The 19,127-nt window shown below is 42.0% G+C and overlaps 1 long non-coding RNA gene and 1 pseudogene across 1 annotated transcript; both read right to left on the bottom strand.

Annotated features, from left to right (window-relative positions):
• Positions 1–19,127, bottom strand: part of LOC127158950 (deleted in malignant brain tumors 1 protein-like) — a 56,755-nt pseudogene that overhangs the window by 19,088 nt on the left and 18,540 nt on the right.
• On the bottom strand, positions 10,931–11,423 carry LOC127158946 (uncharacterized). The gene is made up of 3 exons (XR_007826321.1): positions 11,357–11,423; positions 11,137–11,199; positions 10,931–10,993 (listed from the first exon to the last, which is right to left on the bottom strand). It is a non-coding gene; the product is annotated as an uncharacterized LOC127158946 (long non-coding RNA).

Here is a 19,127-nt window from a genome sequence, read left to right as displayed (position 1 = left end):
CTGAAGAAAGACAGACATGAATATCTTGGATGACAAAGGGGTAAGTACATTATCTGTAAATTGTTGTTCTGGAAGTGGACTTCTCCTTTAAAGTTTGACATTTTTTTCAGCTTAATTTTGAGTTAGAAACCATCAGAAATCACAACAGAGATAAATTAAACATTAAAGCTACTCTCTTACATCTCACTTGACAGGAATAAAAAATGTGGTCCCACTTTATATTAAGTGGCCTTAACTACTATGTACTTACATTGAAATTATTCATTTGATACAATGCACTTATTGTGTACATACATGTATTTACATTGTACTTATATGTAAAAAATGCCTGCATGTAATTACATCTGTAATTAATTTCTGTAATTACATTTATAATTACACTGTTGACCCATTCCTTACACCTTAACCTACCCTTAAACCTACACATACCATCAAACCACAACCTTACCCATATTCCACCTCAATAGCACCAAAGTGTTTTGCAATACAATATGACCACATTAAGTACATTGTACTTATTTTTTTATGTAAGTAGATAGTAGTTAAGGCCACTTAATATAAAGTGGGACCAAAAATGTTTTTAAAAATAGGAAATCAAACAGTAAAACTTGATCCTGAAGCATAGCGATCATGGCAATCAACTCAGTAGAAATTATGTTTGCAGTAATTATGTTGCTCAAGATTTGTGTTTTTGACTTTTTTGTACCAAAAATGTATCAAAAGCAACTCTAAATGTATAGTCTGAAGAATTTGCAAAAAAAAAAGTAAATTCATCAACTAAAAAAAAAACAAAAAACAAAAATCAACCAAACAAACAAAAAACACTTCCAGAAGCGTTAACGAGCCGTGACAGTGGGTGTGACCAATGAGTCATACAGCCCCTGCCTCATCATTCAACTCCTCCCCTACATCATGACATCATCATAGTCTGGAAGCAAACAAGTATGAGTATCAGCATTTAAAAATTTTTAATTAATTTAATTTAAATCAGCAAATTCAATTCAAATGAAAAAAAAAATTACCTAACAGGTTTCTCTCATCTTCATTGCTGTTCTCCACATCATCATAATCCCCCTGATCATTCTCTGACGATTCAGTAATAGTAGAAGGCATGTTCAATATATCATAGAAAACAATATGTGACTAAAAATGAAGTTCTGTGTGACTCACCTGTTACACACTGAGAGCACTGTCCATCAATGATGACATCATCGTAATTCTCTGGTGTGTCCACTACACACACACACAAACATAATAAGCTCTTAAATGCAAAATTAAACTGACATAATACCATTTTACTTTATTTTAACCTAATTTTATTTGAAAAAATAGGGCGTAAGAATACATATGCAAAATTATATAAAAATAAAAAACATTTTTAATACCATAGTTCTGTCCGGTGATAATGACATCATCATAATAGCCGTCTGGTGTATCATCTAGAAATGTAACATGAAACCAATGCCATCACACTCAAAACAAACTTAAATGTTTATACTAATACACAAATTGTAGAATTACTGATGGAACTATAACTGCAATTAAGAGAATTAGCACCTGTCTCCTCATCTGGTTTTAGTCCATCAATGATGACATCATCATAGTCTCCTGGTGTGATTTCATTCACTTTATAAAAATTAAATGAATACATACATACATATGATAATTAAATAATAATAATAATAATAATAATAATAATATACATGTAAAAAAAATCCTGTAATTTGTGAATATCACCATTTATAGGTCATACATTTCCAGCAAATTTACTATTTACACTGGTTTACCAAGTCTGTAAATCACCTTTGAAAAGTTCATCAATATCTTCATACACAGAGTTGAGACTCCCTGTTAAAGAAGAGCAGTCAGAAACATGTTCATCAATACTAACAGACTGAATCCTGTGGACATCACAGGATATTCCGTCATGATTTCAGTTTGAAAGAAGTGTATATGTTCCATTCAAAGAGCATTAAAGTGCATGAGACATGACTACTATGCAAACTTTATGATTATGGTTAAATAACCCTTCTTCTAACAAGCTGGTGTTTTGAATCAGGTCTGTTAAACAGGTGCATTCTTTATATTTTATGTTTAATTTACTACCTGAATTTTACTTTATTGACTGATTGATAACCAGAATGACAATAGGCAACACTTTACAATACAGGTGCACAAATATGCATTAATTCATGCTTAATAAATGCACAGATAACCACAAGTTAATGTATAATTAATTATGAACTAAACGCTTTATTAATGATTATTACATCAGCAAATATAAACATTCTATATGATTCATAAATTAAGTAATAATTAAATTACTATTATTAACAATTAGAACTATTAACTAATTGTTAAGTAATATGCCAGTGTGGTTATGGATTTAGAATTAGTTAGTCATGTTAGTCATAACATAATGATATTTTTGCAAATCATTTGCTAATGAGTAATTAAAGCAGACAACTGGAAGTTGAAATGCATAGCTTCAACCCACTGTGCTAATAAACACATGAATTTACACTATTAGATAATATGATAAGTTATTAAGGAATTTATACATTATGACATTTAACTAACTGCAGTTTATAGATTACTTAATTTATAAATCAAATAGAACGTATATTTGTTGCTAAGCATGAATTAATGCATATTTTTGCACCTCATATTGTTAAAATATTACCGTTAAATGTTTTAACATTTTTCTATTATGTCTCACCTTTCCGAGAGAAGTGATTGTGTTTGTGATAAATTTCCTCATAAACTGGCTCAGTCTGTATCTTGTAAAGTCCTGTGTACCATTCGGAGAGAGCTGTGAGTGCAGGCAGACAACCCTGCTGTCAGTTCACAACACATGACTGATCACACACTGAATAAGAGACAGTATTCTCTCGATCTCTCTTACCTCTCCTCATCACTCTGTTCTGCTGAATCAGTATAAGCAGTAGCACTAAGAGCAGTAAAAGCACAACTCCCTGTACAATCACAAGCACTGGGGGGACGGAGAGAGACGCTGCTGGAGGAGTTTGTGATGGAGTAACTGATGTTGTTGTGGCAGGTTTAGACGAAACAGACAAATCTTGAAAATCTGTCAAAACACAAAAAAAATTCTTTTCTCTTGAACACACAAATGTTATACATTCCAAAATGATCTAAAAATATAAATAATATTTCTTAGTGCATTTCCTGTGACCTGCACAGGTGAGTCCAGCGTGCTCTTTGTGGGAGCAGTCAGTGTGGTTTTTCAGGGAGAGAGGACAGTCCCACAGGTGAATCTCATTCCCTCTGCACTCGACTTTGTTCAGCCACACAACACCTTCACCAGCACCAAAGACTGAATTCCCATCAGCCCTCAGTGCTGCTCCACAACCCAGCTGCCTGCAGACCACCTGAGCATCACTGATGTCCCACTGATCATCACAGACTGAGCCCCACACAGTGTTATGATACACCTCCAGCCTCCCAGAGCACCGGCCCTCCCCTCCACTCAGTCTGAGAGGAACATGATCTAAAACATACAAATTACCTTACACTGCATACAGCATTCATGATTTTTATGTTTGTTTCAATTAAATAAGCATACCTGAACACTGTCTGTGGTGGGGAGATGTGGAGCATGTCAGATAGCTTCGAGGAGACTCATCACTCCCCTGTTCTGTAATCAAAAGTTAATTAAATATTATATGCATTCCATGTATCTTCTTAAAGCATGTGTGTTTTTAAATGATTAATCTTGTACTGTTTAGTGACAGAAAACGTGTCCATTCTACCTGAGCAGATGATTTTGGCCACTTCTTCTTCACCACAGTCATTCTGTCCCCAGGGTGAAGATGGACACTGCCAAAAGTTTGAATCATGTGGTCGACATGTTACTTTATCCAGCCAGTTAAGAGCTGATTCCACTCTTGGTATAGAATTAGAAAAAGCACCAGATCTTCCACAGTTCAGCTCTTGACAGATCAGACTCACTGTGTCTGTGTCCATCTTGTTGTAACACACATTACCCCAGGATCCATTGTAGAAAACCTCCACATTCCCTTCACAGCCCTCAGTTAACCTGATCTCTTTAAACTCTAGATGGAGAAATTACAATAAATTACAAAAAAACATTATGGACCCATTAACAGTAATATTAGTGCTTTTGAGAAATAAATAGCTGGGGGAAAAACAGGCCTACATTTCACATTGGTAAAATGCGTATCTTAGATTCACAGATTCAAGAGTCATTCTTTCAGGTATTAGACTAAAATGGTCACACTGTGTTTCACACACCTATAGTGGTGTTGTTTAGAGTGCAGGAAACTGCATTCTGTCTGCATCAGAAAAATTAACATGCACGATCACTTAAAAGAAACACTACTGGAATTCTGATTGTTTAAAAACATCTCAATAAGTACTAAGAACACTAGAATACTAGAATATTCTTATTCATTAGTCAAATGCATAAGTTACTGAAATGTGTAAATAAATAAAAAAAAAAAAAAACATTTTTATTACTTACTATTTACCTGAGCATATGATTCCTACATCCTCCTTGTGTTGACAGTCATGTTTTCCCCAGCCTGTAGAAGAGCAGCTCCACAGGGACGTCTCATTCCCCTCACACTCCACCTCATCCAGCCATATGGGTCCAGAACCAGGACCAAACCAGGCTGGTACCTGCTGGTTACTGAGGGCCACTCCACACTGCAGCTGTCTGCACACCACATGGGCATCTTTAATATCCCAGGAGTCATCACACACTGTCCCCCATGAGCCACTGTGAAAAACCTCTAGCCTCCCTGCACAGTCTCCCCCAGAACCCACCAGCCTGATGGACCCACGACCTGATATTCAGAGAAGGAAAAACACATTATTGATCACTAACAACTGAAGAATCTGCCCAGATGTTGTTGCTCTCACCAAAGCAGGTGATTGACAGCTGTTGTGTGGAGCTGCAGTTGAGAGTTTGTGGAGAGCTGCAGTTCCCCAGATGAGCTTCACTCCCAGAGCACTGGAAGCCCATCACACACTCATGACTTTGTTCAGGACTGGATGAAGAGGAGCCGTAGAAGTTCAGCACAGAGCCACAGCCCAGCTGTCTGCAGACCACAGAGGATTCAGTGAGACTCCAAGAGTCCAGCAGAACTCTCCTCCAGACCTGATGGATGAAAACTTCCACCTCCCCCTCACACTGTTTCTCTCCAGACAACCGCACCAGACCATCATGAAGAGCCAGAGAGGAATCTGAGGATAACATGTGGCATTTTATTAAGATATTGCATGATAATTTATAACATATTTTTCAATAAAATAATCTCACTAGCGCAGATGACTCCAACATCTCGTCTATGAGAACGTTCAGCTCGACTCCATGAAGAGATGGAACATTCTGAGAGTTTTGTTTCATTCCCGTCACAATCAAACACATCAGCCCAGATTTCACCACTTCCCTCTCCAAACCAGTCTGATCCCACAACAGACACAGCAATCCCACAATTCAGCTGTCTACAGAGGACACTGGCAGCTCTTATATCCCAGCATGCATCACACACTGTGCCCCACTCAGTGAGGAACTGAAGCTCCACTCTTCCAGAACAAGAGTCTGAACTGTTCATCAGTTTGGCCTTTGTGTAACCTGAATAAAGAAGTTAAAATAAAGTATACTGCTGCTGAATATAAAATGTATCAAATATAAATGAGGAGACACTAAATATTTATATTTTACCAGAACATATCATGGCCACGTTATTGTCACTGGTGCAGCTGTGATTGTATGACGATGTTGAACAAAATGAAATCTGAGATTCATTTCCTCTGCACTGAATGTCTTGTGTCCACATCTGAGTGTCTCCTTTGTCAAAAGCAGCTGCTCCCAGCACCTGTACAGGAGCCCCACAGTCCAGCTCTCTACACACAACCTCTGCATCCTGCTGGTCAAAGGCAGCGTCACACACTGACATCCACGTCTGATCATGAAGTATCTCTAACCTCCCAGAGCAGCGAGAACCTTCAACCAGCCTGACTTCTAAAAAAGAGAAAACAGAGAACTTCAAAAATGAGTCGTATAAATCATACTTGTAAACAACATCTGTGAATTCCATTAGAATGTACAGAAGAGGTCCTAAAATTTAAAGATTGCATAGTAAAAATAAAGGTAGAAAACATGTCAGAAAAAAAAGAAAATAAATTACGACTGCTTTTGGTGCAGTTGTTTTATATAAGACAGGTTTCTTAGCTTACCTGAACAAATGACTTCAGCATTTTTTTCAAGACACTTGTCATGAAAAATTGAATACATGGATCCACATTTCTTAAGTGCTGACTCTGATCCAGTACACTTTGCATGTTTCATCTAAAATGGTTCTGATCCCAGTCCAAAGTGAGCATCACTCAGAGCATCTACAGGTTCTCCACAGTCCAGTTCTCTACACACCACTGCAGCATCAGCCAAATCCCAGTAATCGTCACACACTGTTCCCCACTGACCTCTATGAAGAACCTCCACTCTACCAGCACAGCGACTGTGACCACCAACCAACCTCACATTCTTTTCATCTAAGTGACAGAAGTATATATAGAGAGATGGTGGATGCGTGTATTTAAAGGAATATTCAGAACTCAATATAAGCTGGGCTCAAACAACATCATTTTTGTTATGTCCTCCCTCCTAAAGATTATAATTTTATAAAACCACTTGATATATTTATTTAAAAATGCATGTATTATTTCATCTGAAAAGTTATTTGAATAATTGTTTTTGTGGCATTACAAAGGAAAAAACGTTGTAAAGCAAGATACAATTTTGGAACAGAATAGGTTTGTAAGTATAGGAATATGCTACTGCCATTATATACACTGATACGGTGCTGTGAGACATACTGCTGCACAAATAGCACATATAATAAACCATAGCAGGTTATCTATACAAAATCATCAACAGTATTATCTCTTACATGTGTTTTATTAATACATTGTAATCATCTGTAACGCTTGCGCAGGTTACTTTACTTCCTGAACAAGTGCGCACTCAAGTCTGTTTTGTTTTCATAGGGCACTTTCACACTAGCACGTTTAGTGTGCACCCGGGATCATTTGACATCAGAGTTTGGTACTTTGGCTAGTGTGAAAGCTGTCATGCGTATGCACTGGGGTACCGAACCCAAGACTACCTGAAAAAGGTGGTCTGATTTCGGTAGCACTCAAACTATGGCAAGGTTTACATGAATATGAAAGCAACATGGACTCCAGTGCGCATTTGATCAGAAATTAAAGTAACCTGCGCATGCGTTTTAGAAGATTACAATCAAAGACTGTAAAAATGTGGATGTAGTATCCGTGACGTCACCCGTAGGTTTCTGTAGAGCGTTTTCGAAGCTCTTAGTTGGCCGTCGCCACCTTGGAATCACGTCACTGCACGCTACTCCTGGATAATCGAAAATGGCCAAAGAGGCAGGACGTGGGTGGAGCTGGTTGCTGAAACCACGCCTGCCTAACGCGACGGTGGTGGCAGCAGCGGCAATCCACCTGTCACTCAAGTGGCCACACCCTACATTATGCAGAACTTTAAGGCTTAATATAATTTAAACGGATGAGTTATATAAAAAAAAAAATCACCCCCCCTCACAGTTGACATGAAGGGCAAAATTAGCTTTTTTTCTGCTGTAAAGTTGGGCATTTTAACATAGGGAGTCTATGGGATTGACTCCCTTTTGCAGCCAGTCTCTAGCGGCCAGTCGATGAATTGCAGTTTTGGTCACTTCCGTGTTGGCTTCAAGAGGGAGCCCGGGAGGTTGCCGCTTGATTACAATGTATTAAATAAAACACATGTAAGAGATAATAGTGTTGATGATTTCCCTTTCCTTCGAGCAGGAGTGAGCCTGCAGTTTATTCGTGCGTTGCGAGTGCAATCAGAGCGGCAAATGAATGGCAACCAGTCGTATCCTCAAAATGCAAAAAATCTGTTTGCAGGCGGTCGAAAGCAGTCTAAATGACTTAATTTGAACGCAAGTGCGCCAGGATTCGACAAAATTACAGTGTGAAACCAGACCAACTCTGCAGGGGGCACCAGGAACATGCGCGTCCAGACTTGGACCGCAGCAAGTGAGCTCAGTGTGAAAGCCATCACATTAATGCAAACCGCGCAACAGTTTGAGTGCAACCTCCTTCAGGTAGTCTCAGGTTCGGTACCCCGGCGCTCACTCACATTCGCATGACAGCTTTCACACTAGCCAAACGTAACGAACTCTGACGTCAATCGAACTCGGGTGCGCACCAAACGTGCTAGTGTGAAATTTCTCTAAAGCGCGAGGCAAAATGCTCTAGTGAATGCTAACCAGCCATTTAAATGTAAAGCTCATTGGTTGCATTTGCAAGCTTGTGCCACTGTGCATATTATCAGTTTGCCTTATCAGCCTGCACCATCTATAGTTTCATGAGAAAACTTGGCATTTAAACATAGATATTATGTTATTCAAAAATAAATGGCCTAAATGACAATATGTTTATTTCGAGAAATATTGTTAGTAGTTTATAAAATAAATACAAAAAATAAATAATAAGCAAACCAAATAAATAAATAAATAAATAAATCCACTTTTTTTCTGATTTTTTAATAGGTTTTTGTTTTTTTATATTTTTTTTTTCCACTGTTTTAATTTTTTTTTTTTTTTTTTTTTTTTTACTTTTTTTATATTTAAAGAAGAAACTAGATATAAAAATGTAGAATGCAGTTGTTTCAAACAATAAAAACAATTGCTTTGCTTCAGTGTAATCATTCAATGTAAATTGTGATAATCGCAATTAATAATCACAATTACAATTTCAAGGGAATAATCGACAATTATGATTTTTGTCATAATCGTGCAGCCCTAGGTTATACATTTAATAATTTAGCAGATGCTTTTATCCAAAGCGACTTACAAATGAGGAAAGCAAAAAAAATCAAACCAACAAAGATCAACAATATGGAAATGCTATTACAAATTTTGTTAAAACACAGTTAGAGAATGATTTTTGACACATGATGATTAAATTGTTTGTGACCAGAGACGCAGGTGCAGGTGAGTAATGTACATTTATGTTAATATCACATGAAAATTAAACTTTGATCACAAGACAGAAAAACAATTATTTTGCAATTGCAAAATCTAAAAACACATTATCAATTATTATTTTTTTTTTTACCAGTGATTACATCTGATGCCTTCATTTCTGAAAGAAATTTCTAAAAATAATTGTATATTTTTAATTTCATGTGTACTTACCAGCTGTGATGAGTATTACAACTGAAGACAGTAAAATTAATGTCAGACTTCTCCCCATCAGCATGATTAACTCATCACCCAGTACAAGCTTCTCTGCCCTGATGGTACAGAAGTACAGAAATCCTCTTACCCTCCTTAATGAGAGAGAAACACCCTCCAATCACACTCGCTATTACCTTATTAGACACAACAGAGGAAATCATCAAACAACTTCACTGACAAATCAGAGGACGCTTTTCTGATTTTCTCCATATATAAATATATACATCAAAACTGTAAGTGCTGATGAACTCCTCCTCTCCACACATCAAGCTGCCTCACTGAGGGGATGCACACACACACACAGGAGACAGGAAACTCTCCGGTTTATTTACAGCATACAGCACCTGCATAGATGAGATCAAAAATCAGAATTACTGATAACAAACTGCTCACTGCAAAAATAACTAAAAACACTATTAAAAAACATTATTTATTAATATATTTATTCTTTTTAAATTACATACCATTGTAAAATTACAGACTTTTTAATAAAATAAACAGATTTTTAATTAGAGCACAGTGTTACAACAGGGAAAGGCAGAAAAACTGTTATTACGTAATTTAATTCCTTACAAATGACTGAAAATGTTCACTTATATTGAAAATAATTATTGCGATTAATGTGAAATTTGCTTTCAGTTCTTAAACAGGCTATTTTTTTTTTTTTTTTTTTTAGATTGCCCATAAAGAACAACTCCCATTAATATGAGCATGCTTACATTGTGACCCGCACAGTTTGCTGTGCACTATAAACTTATTTCATTAAAAATGAATGTACTGTTTAATGATTATTTTGCTTGCTTATCCAGCCAGCACTAATTTAACACAAAGTAGACACGGGGTCATCGAGTGTCTCTGACTCCACCTTGTGAAAAAAGACATAAAATAGCATTTTATGGTTACTGCCACTAGAGGGGCCTATGGAGATTGTTAACCTCAAAAAAACACAAGTACGCACCCCCACTTCAATTTGAAGCTTTGCTTGCTTTTTCAATGCATTCAGATGTATGCTTAAGCATTTAAAATCAATATTTTGTAAATAACAATAACAATAATAATAATAATAATAATAATAATAATAATATTAAAACATAATTATAATCTTAATATACAGTATACGACTCTGATCTGGTATATTTCACTTCATCCCTCCATGGTCCTGATCCTTATCCAAAGTAAGGATCCAACTGTTTTACCACAGTTCAGTTCTCTACGCACCACTGCTTAATTGCTTAATAGAACACTGACATTAAAACAACAATTAAATTGGACTGACTGACTGCTAGAGACGACATGCTTTTACATGAGTTTTACATTCTTTTAAAGTAAAAGCTGAACTCTGCAGAGGTGCGGCTCTCCAGGACCGGAGTTTGCCAACCCTGATTTAAAGCACTGGATGTGCTTTCAGTTATTCAGTTCCTTCATGTTTTCTTGGTTCCTCCTCCACATCATCATAGTTTGTTATTAGAAAACAAGAGCAAATTAATCAATCAATATAAGCTTTTAAAAATATAATAAATCAACACATCAATATTCTCAGGGAAGTTAAATGAGCTAGTGTAACCACAAACACATGTAACATAAAGCAACTAAACAGAGTCAACAAAATTCAGTATAGGCTAAAAAAGATGCCAATAACATACCAAAAATGTCACTCATATATTCCCTGACCTTCTTCAGATTATCATACTCCTCCTGACCACCCTCTGATATAAATGTGTATGATTAATTACAAGTCTGCATACTTTATATGCCACAATAATTTTAAAAAAAAAAACAATAAAACAAAAAAAAAAAAAAAAAACATAACTATGTTTGTATGTACAATAGTAAAATTTAAAATCCCCACCTGCATTATCACTGCAGAACTGTGGTACAATGATGACATCATCATAGTTTTCAGGTACAGCATCTAAATCAAAATAATGAAAAATGTAATGCATCCATTAAATGTACAAAAACAGGGTGCATATGTATCATTAAAATGCATATAAACCTATAGTGTTAAAACTAGTATTATAATACTAGTATGTACTAATAAAATAAAATAAATAAAATTTAACCTGTACTGTGATAATGCCTCAGTCCAACAGTGACAACATCATCATAATTCTCAGGTGTGACTTTTTGTTCTTCTAAATGAGGTAATAGCAAGGAGAGAATAAACAGAGGTCATTTAATTAAGTGAAATCAGCTGAAGTCACTGAAATGTTGGGCCTTTAGCAGTGGTGGCATCATTAATGTAGTCAGGTACAGCTCCTAGTGGAAAACTTGCTTAAAACAACATAAGAAAAAAAAAAATACAATAAATCCTTATCTATATTATCATGTTGTGAATGGTTTATATAATTTGAGCCCTGTTAAGACAGCTTGCTAAGTTCATGTTTTCAGTTAATTTAGTATACATTCATTTCTGCATGAAGCAGGTAACATTATATTTCAGTCCTCTAACCTGAAAGAAGCTCATCAGCATCTTCATATCCAGAATGCTGTTCTTCTGCAAGGACACTTCCTGTTATGAAGATTAGAACCATCAGGCATATTCACAATTAAAGATCAGCCAAAAATCCCCACTTTTGAATACACAAACACAAAAAAGTCCCACAAATGAATCACAAATGAGTAATCTTTCTTAATAAAGTAATTACCCTGTTGACCTCAACAGATCAGGCACTATAGCACTCACCCCTCTGAGTGAAGAGACTTGTGTCTATTAGTGGGCTTGTGCTGAATCTCCTCATAAACGGCCTCAGTTGTCATCCTGTGTCTCCTCTTAGAGAGAGCTGTGAATGTAGACAGACAAACCTGCTGTCAGTTCACAACACATGACTGATCACACACTGAATAAGACACAATATGACAGTCTCTGGATCTCTCCTACCAGTACAATCACAAGCACTGAGGGGATGGAGGGAGACGTTGCTGGAGGAGTTTGTGGAGGAGAGACTGATGTAGAGATCACTGGAGGAGAAGCTGATGTTGTGGGAGGAGTAGTGGCCACTAATAAATCTGGCAAATCTTTCAAAAACACACACAAACACATTTAAAATCATGGTTGTCTTGAACACATAAAAATGAATAATATTCTTCAGTGTTTGCTGTGACCTGCACAGGTGAGTCCAGCGTGCTCTTTGTGGGAACAGTCAGTGTGGTTTTTCAGGGAGAGAGGACAGTCCCCCAGGTGAATCTCATTCCCTCTGCACTCAACCTTGTTCATCCACACAACACCTTCACCAGCACCAAAGACTGAATTCCCATCAGCCCTCAGTGCTGCTCCACAACCCAGCTGCCTGCAGACCACCTGAGCATCACTGATGTCCCACTGATCATCACAGACTGAGCCCCACACAGCATTATGATACACCTCCAGCCTCCCAGAGCACCGGCCCTCCCCTCCACTCAGTCTGAGAGGTAGGCGTTCTAAATTATATAAACAAGACAACGCATTAATCACCTGCAGAGTATTGTTAGAAGTTATGGTGCATGAGATCAAATGCCCCCAGAACACAATTACATTTGTGCATTATATACAGTATGAGTGTTAAAATGTTTTATGCCACCAAATGAACTTGCCTGAACCCTGTCTCTGGTGGGGAAATGTGGACCAAGTCAAATAGCTTTGAGGGGACTCATTACTATTTTGTTCTGGAATCACAATTATATTATATTATATTATATTATATTATATTATATTATACCTGAACAGGTTATCATGGCCACTTCATCCCTATTGCAGTCATTCTGCCCCCAGGGTGAAGATGGACACTGCCACAGATTTGAATCATGTGGTCGACATTTCACTTTATCCAGCCAGTTAGGAGCTGATTCCACACTTGGTATAGAATTAGAAAAAGCACCAGATCTTCCACAGATCAGACTCACTGTGTCTCTGTCCATCTGGTTCCAGCACACATTACCCCAGGATCCATTGTAGAAAACCTCCACATTCCCTTCACAGCCCTTAGTTAACATGATGTCTTTAAACTCTAGATGGAAACATTAATATATACTCAGCTTTCTCCCAAACACATTCATTTCAACCACTGAATAGTCGCATATAGGTGACTAAAATACCTCAATGCGATGTTTTGACCCAAACAAAAGTTGCAGTTTATTAAAAATGTGTCTCTTTTCACTAAGCACCTGTAACAGATTGTTGGGATGTATGTGCACTTTTTAAAATACTTTTTTTTTCACAACTGTTTACCTGAGCACACGACTCCTACATCCTCCTTGTGATGACTATCATGCTTTCCCCAGCCTGGAGAAGAGCAGCTCCACAGGGACGTCTCATTCCCCTCACACTCCACCTCATCCAGCCATATGGGTCCAGAACCAGGACCAAACCAGGCTGGTACCTGCTGGTTACTGAGGGCCACTCCACACTGCAGCTGTCTGCACACCACATGGGCATCTTTAATATCCCAGGAGTCATCACACACTGTCCCCCATGAGCCGCTGTGAAAAACCTCCAGCCTCCCTGCACAGTCTCCCCCAGAACCCACCAGCCTGATGGACCCACGACCTGAAATTTAGAGAAAGAAAGACATATTAATGATCAGTAACAACTGAAGAATCTGCCCAGATGTTGTTGTTCTCACCAAGGCAGGTGATTGACAGCTGTTGTGTGGAGCCGTAGAAGTTCAGCACAGAGCCACAGCCCAGCTGTCTGCAGACCACAGAGGATTCAGTGAGACTCCAGGAGTCCAGCAGAACTCTCCTCCAGACCTGATCGCTGAAAACTTCCACCTCCCCCTCACACTGTCTCTCTCCAGACAACCGCACCAGACCATCACGAAGAGCCAGAGAGGAATCTGAGGAGAAGATGTGGCATTTTATTAAGATACTGGAAGGTAATTTATGTTTTTTTTTTCCCAGTAAAACTCACCAGAGCAGATGACTCCAACATCTCGTCTATGAGAACATTCAGCTCGACTCCATGAAGAGATGGAACATTCTGAGAGTTTTGTTTCATTCCCGTCACAATCAAACACATCAGCCCAGATTTCCCTCTCCAAACCAGTCTGATCCCACAACAGACAAAGCAATCCCACAATTCAGCTGTCTACAGAGGACACTGGCAGCTCTCATATCCCAGCATGCATCACACACTGTGCCCCATTTACTGAGGAATTGAAGTTCCACTCTTCCAGAACAAAAGTCTGAACCATTTACCAGTCTGAGACCTGTGTAACCTGTGCAATGATGAACTTTAGTAATTACAAGCCCTATTAACAAAATATTTTCTTTACATGTGCAGTATAATATAAAGATGGGTCAAATATTACATAATGTTTCAGTAACAACACAGAAATTAAACGATTTAGGGCGTTTTGTAATATAATGCATTTAAGACTGATTACGGAATATCTTGTATCAAAAACATGAGTGAAAGCAGGAACAACAGTGACCTATACATTCAACAACTGAAGAAGTAACAAAGGAGATGGGGGCTAACAAGCTTAATAAGATAACAAGGCCTGAGGAGACTAGATGTAGTCAATAAACAAACAGACTACAAAAGATACAGGAAACAAGAAATGACATAAAAGTCCAGATATGACACAGGGAAGATGTAACATTAACATTAATATTTTACCAGAACAAACCAGGAAAATATTGTCACTGCTACAGGTGTGTATGAGTGATGATGATAAAGAACAGAATGATATTTGAGATTACCACCAACCAACCTTACTCTCATATTGTCACGAATCTGGTCTGTGTTCTGTTGTCCACCAACCACCAGATGTCACTCTCGCATCATTTACACACTCTGACTGTCACTATGCATCTCGGACTGCATCTCCCATCCTCCACCGCTCTTATTGCGTCAGTCCCCGTGACCAATCAGGCGTCCTTAAAAACCCCGCTCCTCCTCAGTGCACTCACGGTTGTTTGTATTATTGTATAGCTTTTCCTAGTGTATTCCTAGTTCCTGGTTTTTGGATCTCCTGCCTGGTTTTCTTGTCCTCTTCTGTCTAGCCGCCTGCCTTTTGACCTTAGCTCTCGTTTATTGGACTATTCTCTTCTACTGCCTGTATTATTCCTGTCTGCTCCTGCCTCGACCTAGCCTGTACGACCATGTCCTTGTCCTTGTCCCGCCAACCCAATAAAAGCTTGCACATGGATCCGCTTGCCTCTCGTCTCGTTCTCCCCGTAACAGAACCAACTGTCACAACAGGATCCAGCAGCTTCATGGCCGTAAGTTTCTGGCCATCTCAAATTATTCCACCCTCCCGGACTGTACGATCATGGAAATATTCTGTGATAGCATAAACGAGCCTTTAAAGACGAGGCTGAGACGCGAGGGTCCGCGCTCATCTCTGGCTGCTTTTTTAAACTTTGCGTTATTGTGTGTGGGCTCGCTGTGTACTGTGGGGGTCGCGAAGGGGGAACGCGACAATGCGGACGCGGACACGTTTGCCGCCTGGATCGCTCGTGAAATGGCGGCCGTGCAGGAGCGCGCTCAAGCTATGGCGGCGACGGCGGTGCCCGTTCGCAAAATGGCAGCGACTGCGGTGCCCGTTCGCAAGATGGCGGCAGCGCCGGTGCGCGCTCACACAAGGGCGGCGACGGCGGAGACCGTTCGCAAGATGGCGGCGGAAACAGAGCCCCGTCACTTCACAGCTGCCATACCAGAGCTATATGGGTTACAGCTGCATTTCCTGAGTCAAGTGGAGTTTCCAAGTCAAGTCAAGTTGCAGCTGTGTTTCCTGCATCAAGTCAAGTCAGAGCTGCTCTTCCTAAGGCAAGTCAAGCTAAAACTGTTTTTCCTGTTTCATATCAAGCCAGAACTGTAGATCCTGTGTCAAGTCAAATTACAGCTGTCGCTTCTGTCTCAAGTCAAATTACAGCCACGCCAGAGCCACTGCACAAGATGGCTGCCATGCCAGAGCCACTGCACAAGATGGCTGCCACGCCAGAGCCGCTGCACAAGATGGCTGCCACGCCAGAGCCGCTGCACAAGATGGCTGCCACGCCAGAGCCACTGCACAAAATGGCCGCCGTCTCCAAGCCGCTCCACAATATGGCTGCCATTCCAGAACCTGTGGTCAGCGCCCGGACGCCACCTGTGGTTATGATTGCCCACGTGCTGGACACACCCCTAATGACAGTACGGGCAGCTAAAGTGGCGCTCCATGTCGCGGCGGCTACCCCTGAGTCAAGCCAAGTCACAGCTGTTCCCCACGAGTCAAGCCAAGTCACAGCTGTTCCTCACGAGTCAAGCCAAGTCACAGCTGTTCCTCACGAGTCAAGCCAAGTCACAGCTGTTCCTCACGAGTCAAGCCAAGTCACAGCTGTTCCTCACGAGTCAAGCCAAGTCACAGCTGTTCCTCACGAGTCAAGCCAAGTCACAGCTGTTCCTCACGAGTCAAGCCAAGTCACAGCAGGTCCTCATGAGCCAAGCCAAGCTGCCGCTGTTTTTCCAGAGCCAAGTCAAGCTTCAGCCGCTGCTCCAGAGCCAAGTCAGGCTACGGCTGTAGCTTCCAAGTCTAGTCAGGCTTCCAAGTCCAGTCAAGCTTCCAAGTCCAGTAATGTCAAGGCGGTCATTCCTGAGTCAAGCAAGGTAACAGCCGTGGTTCCTGAGTCAAGTGAAGTCAATGATCTTCCCAAGCCAGTTCAAGTCACTGCTGGTCTTCACGTGTCAGATCAAGTCACTGCTGATCTCCATGAGCCAAGTCAAGTCACCGCAGGTCTCCATGAGTCAAAGAAGTTCACTACTGTTCTTCACGAATCGAGTCAAGTCACAGCCAATCTCCAAGAACCAAGTCAGACCACAGCTGATCTTCATGAGCCAAACAAAGTTGTTGCTGCTGCCCCAGGGTCCAGTCACGTCCCGCCTGACGGCCCAGGGTCAAGTCTCGTCCCGCCTGATGGCCCAGAGTCAAGTCACGTCCCGCCTAACGGCCCAGAGCCTCGTCTTGTTTCGTTTGACTGCGCAGAGCCGTGCCATGCCTCGTCTGATATCCCACGATCACGGTCTATCATGATGGCCGGTGTACTGGATCCACCACAACCTCCCGCTGCTGCTCTTCCTCTAATGGCGGTTGCCATCTGGTGTGTGTGGGCTGCACACTGTGCTCCTGAGGTCACGTCTGTTCACAGATCTACCCCTGAGGCCACGTCTGTTCACCAGTCTGCTCCAGAGCTCCCGTCTGATCTCAAACCTGCTCCAGAGCTCCCGTCTGATCTCAAGCCTGCTCCAGAGTCCCTCTCTGATCTCAAGCCTGCTGCAGAGCTTTCGTCTGGTCTCCAGCCTGACCCAGAGCTCCCGTCTGATCTCAAGCCTGCTCCAGAGTCCCTCTCTGATCTCAAGCCTGCTGCAGAGGTCTCGTCTGGTCTCCAGCCGGCTCCAGAACTCCCCTCTGATCTCAAGCCTGCTGCAGAGCTTTCGTCTGGTCTCCAGCCTGACCCAGAGCTCCCCTCTGATCACAAGCCTGCTTCAGAGGTCCCGTCGGGTCTCAAGTCTGCTCCCGAAGCCTTCCCCATCGGAGAAGCTGCGCCAATGCCTCCAGAGGTGTCGGCGTCGGCCGTAGAACCTCTCATGGAGGGGGCGTTAACTACTAAACTCTCTGCTTCTCCCTTCTTGCTGTCTGCATCCTCTGTCACTGTTCTCCCCAGGTCCCCGTCCAAGACGCAGCCTCCTGTTCCGCCCCGGAGGGCTGTTGCGCCTCCTATTCCACCCCGGAGGGCGGCTCCGCCTCCTGTTCCGCCCCGGAGGGCTGCGGTACCTCCTGCTCCGCCTCCTGTTCCGCCCCGGAGGGCTGCGGTACCTTCTGCTCCGCCTCCTGTTCCGCCCCGGAGGGCTGCTGCGCCTTCTCCCCCTACTCTGTCTGCCTCCTCTGTCCCTGCTTTCCCCAGGTTCCAGACCGTGACGCAGATTCCTGTTTCTCCCTGGAGGGCTGCTCCGCCTCCTGCTCTGCCTCCTGTTCCGCCCTGGAGGACCGCCCCGCCTCCTGTTCCGCCTCGGAGGGCTCTGGCGTCGCCTGTCCCGCCTCCGGTTCCGCCCTGGAGGGCTCTGGCGTTGCCTGCTCCTGCGCCTCCTGCTCTGCCTCCGGCTCCGCCCTGGAGGGCTCCTGCGCCTCCTGCTCTGCCTCCGGCTCCGCCTTGGAGGGCTCCTGCGCCTCCTGCTCTGCCTCCGGCTCCACCCTGGAGGGCTCCTGCGCCTCCTGCTCCGCCTCCGGCTCCGCCCTGGAGGGCTCCTGCGCCTCCTGCTCCGCCTCCGGCTCCGCCCTGGAAGGCTCCTGCTCCACCTCCGCCCTGGAGGGCTCTTGCTCCGCCTCCGGCCCCACCCTGGAGGGTACCTGCTCTGTCGGTCCTGCCTCAATCTCTGGGCTTCCCTCATGGACCTGGTCCTCCAGCCCTCGCCCTGTCTCGCTCCCACCCCACCGCTCCCCTGGACTGCTGTTTCCCTCGAGCATCTGGAAGCCGCTCCTTGGGGGGGGGCTATGTCACGAATCTGGTCTGTGTTCCGTTGTCCACCAACCACCAGATGTCACTCTCGCATCACTTACACACTCTGACTGTCACTATGCATCTCGGACTGCATCTCCCATCCTCCACCGCTCTTATTGCGTCAGTCCCCGTGACCAATCAGGCGTCCTTAAAAACCCCGCTCCTCCTCAGTGCACTCACGGTTGGTTGTATTATTGTATTGTTGTTTGTTAGCTTTTCCTAGTGTATTCCTAGTTCCTGGTTTTTGGATCTCCCGCCTGGTTTTCTCGTCCTCTTCTGTCTAGCCGCCTGCCTTTTGACCTTAGCTCTCGTTTATTGGACTATTCTCTTCTACTGCCTGTATTATTCCTGTCTGCTCCTGCCTCGACCTAGCCTGTACGA

Source organism: Labeo rohita, unplaced genomic scaffold (assembly GCF_022985175.1).
Source record: "Labeo rohita strain BAU-BD-2019 unplaced genomic scaffold, IGBB_LRoh.1.0 scaffold_180, whole genome shotgun sequence".
NCBI lineage: Eukaryota > Metazoa > Chordata > Actinopteri > Cypriniformes > Cyprinidae > Labeo > Labeo rohita.
Note: the sequence above shows the minus strand (reverse complement) of the source record. Positions and strands in the feature narration are given on the sequence as shown.